The sequence below is a fragment of the Arvicola amphibius genome, chromosome 1, assembly GCF_903992535.2.
Source record: "Arvicola amphibius chromosome 1, mArvAmp1.2, whole genome shotgun sequence".
Taxonomy (NCBI): Eukaryota; Metazoa; Chordata; class Mammalia; order Rodentia; family Cricetidae; genus Arvicola; species Arvicola amphibius.
Window position 1 is genome coordinate 72,376,133 of NC_052047.1, and position 4,441 is coordinate 72,380,573.

The 4,441-nt window shown below is 42.1% G+C and overlaps 1 pseudogene; it reads left to right on the forward strand.

Moving 5' to 3' along the window:
• Nucleotides 1–753: 753 nt before the first annotated feature.
• LOC119811065 lies at nucleotides 754–3,151 on the forward strand (annotated as a pseudogene).
• Nucleotides 3,152–4,441: the final 1,290 nt, after the last annotated feature.

Below are 4,441 nucleotides of genomic sequence, written 5' to 3' on the forward strand. Positions count from 1 at the left end.
CACTGAGACATGTTTATCTCTCTATGATTCAATGGAGCCCTGTGATTCCACTGTATCTTCAATGCTTGTTGAGACCAACAGGTACTTGTTGGTCAATGTGAGGTGGGAAAGCTCAACCCAAGCGAGAGGGTTGAGGGTGGCAATGGGCACAGATTTCAGCACTGTAGAAGCCATGTACCAATGCATAGGACCTAGTCAAGTGTTGTCAAGAATAGCAAGAGAAGTGACAAGAACATCTGCTGTAGGGACTCCTTCTGGGTGGGGTGGGGGACCAATGACCACACAGGTCCCCAAGATTAATCAGCTCATCCTTTTGGTAATCCTGAAAGGCATTGTCAAGTCTGTGGCAGGGAGAAGAACCACTTGCTAATAGCGAACAGTAAATGCAAGGCTTGGTGGGAGGTAATTGGGGCCAGATACAAGGTTCCCAGGTCTGAGTGCTGTGAGCAAGCTACATGAGAAGCACAGACAGACTCACTTCTGTGGCTTCATGATACCAGAACTTGGTGATTCACAGAACTTCCCAAGCTGATTGGCATCAGTTTTGTTGGCTTTAATTCACCTGGTTTCATCTGATATTATTGTAGCCCAAGATTGCATTGAACATTATTTTATGGCTAAGGATGACCTTGAACTCTTGATCCTCCTGCCTATGCCTCTCAAATGCTAGATCTTTCTCCTTGATCTGATCTATCAGATCAGCCTCCTTCCAGCTCTGTTCTTTGCTCCTCTAGGCATGCCCAGTGTGCCAGCATGCCCACTACCATGTCTGACAGCATACCTGACCCAGGCCCCCAGCTGCCAGGGATGGGGAAGAAGAAACTGCATCCCCACAGTTTTCATGGAGCCTGCCTTCACCCCCACAGCTGGTACCCAACCTTGGTACCTGCATCCTAAGTTTTCGGGCAGTGGGAAACTTTGAATAAAGTTCAAAGTGCTATTCTGTACACCTGGCCCTCTATACCCCTCCACCCTGCCTACCATGCAGCTGCTGGCCCTCAGGATATTTGTAGAAAGAAAGAAGCATTCCCAAACCACTGGTTTCTAGTAACTTGGATCTTGATTCCAGGAACAGTGCTGTGGGAGAAGAGGAGGCTGCAGCATCTGTGGGCCGCATGCCTTTGCACAGCTGCCTGACCAGAAGGCAACTCTGGGTTTCTTTCCTACTGTTCCTAGTTAGGTCCTTCCTTTTCCAGCATTTAGACTGTTTTTAGGATGAACCTCCAAGATAGTTGTCTCCAGAAAAAAAAATACATTCCTCTAATTTTGTCTCTCCCTCCAGCACAATCCTGTCTGATGGCAAATCTGAGCTAAGATGTCCCTGCCTCATTGTTTCTAGGAAGCACCTGACCAAAGATAACAATGGGATGGTTTGTATAGGAAGGAAGAGCTGCCAGGTCTCACATATGGGTTTCTAGAATCATAGCACAACTGAATTTTTGAGCCTTCTTTGTTGAGGTCATTTAAATGTGCATGCACAATTATTACACATCAACAAATGCTACAAATTTAAGAGAGAGGGGACACCCATTTTCTTCCCTTGTGCTGGATGGATTTAATGGAATAGAGCCATTGACACCACACATTGTGCATGTATATGTAACATTCTGTGTGATTTACTATTGTACATATTACAATTTATCTCATTAGATGAAGGAGCTGTAGGAGGAAAGTCGGGCATGGAAAAAATTATAGAAAAAATGACATAATTTGTAACCAAAATCTTATTATTCTTGCATCATTTTCCAAAATAAATTGCCAATTGATCAGAAAATTCAATCTAGAGTTTGCTATCAAAGTGACTTATGGTGGATAACAGAAATACGAAGCATGTAGCAATAAAACATAGCAAACTAGAACAAAATTAAAAACCCAGTCTCATAGTATTACATTTTTACATATTGCAAATAAAATACCAAATATTTGTGCAAGATATTTGCAACTTATATATCAAAAACTGTGAATTATATATATACAGAAATTGCAAGCAAAATGTATTATAGTCTAATATCCAAAAGAAACACACATACACACTTGTGTACAGGAGAATATATGAAAGGAGGAAATACAAAGGATAACAAAGCTACAGAGAGAACTGATAGGATGGTACATATCTGTAATTCAAACTGGAGAAGTAGAGACAAGAGGATTGCATTTAAGGCCAACATATAATAAAACCCTGTCTCAAAATTTAATATGCTGGGCTAGTGAGATGGCTCAGTAGGTTAAAGTGCCTGCTACCTAGCCTGAAGAGTGGAGTTCAGTGCTCATGACACAGAGGGTAAAAGGTGAGATTTTCCTCTGGCCCAAGCATACACCACAAACACACAGGGGGTTATATTTTCAGCCAGTGATGAGCAATAAAAATATTTCAGGACAAGCTGCATGGCGATGGTGCACGCCTTTAATCTCACCACTTGGGAGGCAGAGGCAGGTGGATCTCAGTGAGTTCGAGGTCAGCTTGGTCTACAAAGTGAGTTCCAGTATAGCCAAGCCTTTCATACAGAGAAACCTAGTCTTGGGAGGGAAAAAAAGGATCTCTCAGAACAGCAAGGATAAGTGCTGCAAGGCCAGGTGTAAGATAAGGCCCTCCCACATAAAGTGGGAGTCTGAGCTGCGACTGACTGCTGCCAACACTAAAATTGGCCTCTGCTGCATGCATGCAGTCCAAGTTCCAGGAGGCAGTCACAAGTAAGATGCCCTGAGATTGGATTGGGGAACTGTTTTTTGGGCTCTGAGTGTAGTATTTGTAAAACAATGATCAATAATTTTGACTACAGTGTGTCCAATATAGAACTAGTCCTCACCAAGACCCTGGTGAAGAATTGCTTCATACTTATTGACAGCACATGGCACTGACAGTGGTAATGAGTTCCTCTGTGTGCAGCCCCTGGGGTGTCAGAGGAACCAAGATGACTCCTAAGGACAAAGAGATTATATCCCCAAAACAATCAAAGAAAGTTCAAGAGAAATATGATGAAAGAAAAAAGAATGCCAAAATTAGAAATCCTCTAAAGGAACAGTTCCATCAAGACTAGCTTCCTGCCTGCATTGCATCAAGACCAGACCAGTGCAACACAGCAAGGGTTATATACTAGAGAACAAGGAGCTGGAGTCTCAGGATGGTAAATTAGTCATCATCCTTTTTTAGCTCATATGATACAGGTGTCTATCATTCTGTGTCTAATAAATAAATCTTGAGCTAGAGAAATGAATCAGTAGTCAAGAGGACCCACTGCTCTTCCTGGACCCGTGCTGGATACCTCACAACAGCCTCTATCTCCAACTCCAGGGAACTCAATGCTTTTCTTTGGCCTCCATGGGTTTCTGCACACATATGGTATATACACATACAGATGTATACAGATGTAGTTATGCTATGGGAGCTCCTTATGCTCCTCCAGCCAATAGCCTTTAAGATACCAGCCCATTTGGGCTGGTTTCTTATACTATAAATGCAGCTGTAAAGCCTGAACTTGCTCTCTTGCTTCCGGCTCTCACTTCTGGTTGCTAGACTCTGTTCCTGTTCCCCGTTTGTGCAGATGATTGTGATCTAGGACAGTGATCTGTCAGTCTCCCCTAAGTAAATAATCCTTTGTTATAAATAATTCTGATCTAGTGTTAGATTATTTGTACCTTCCACCATCATCTGGCTCCCGAACATGAAGAGAAGTCCACGCTTTTTGGGATCAGTCTGCCAGTCGCATGGTGCATTAGGCACTGACTCTCCTGCCTACAGCTTTAGCCAGCCCTCAGATGCAGCAGGCTGCTGCTCAGTTCTCCCTGCTTTGCAACCCACATGCCAGTCCACACACTGCTGTCTGTGATTCCCACGGTGCACACAGTCTATAACTTACACTGATGGAAAACTTTGGGTTTTCCCTTTACTGTGGGCCCCAACTCTTGGAATCATTTGATTGCCTTAATAACTGTTTTTAACTTGTTAAACAAAGCAAAATTTTTAGTACCTAAGTAAGCAACACATTCTGTTCACTGCTGCTAGCATCTCTCAGCCACGTGACTGCAACTCCTGGGTGATAATGATTATTACACCTACTCCAATTCATTGTAATTATTATGATAGGTAAGATCTGAAAAACTACAAAAAATGACTGAAACATCCAGGAGTTCAATAATTATTTTGCTTATATTATGGAAGGTATTGTGCAAGACTTATGTTGTTTTCCTTCCTATTATTGGGTTCTAGAAATTAGCTTTGTTTTCAATATTATCTCATTAAAAATGGTTCAATACTACAGAGAGGGATAGCATCAATTTGACAAAATTGTCTGAAAGAATTTTTGCTATTGAATCTAACTGTTGGAATCAGTTGAAAAGTTATGATAGGTCCAAGGATGAGACATTATCTTTACTGAACAAGTTGGAATTCTCAGTGAGGACATTAGAACAGAACACTGAACAGGAGATTCAGACCTTTAAA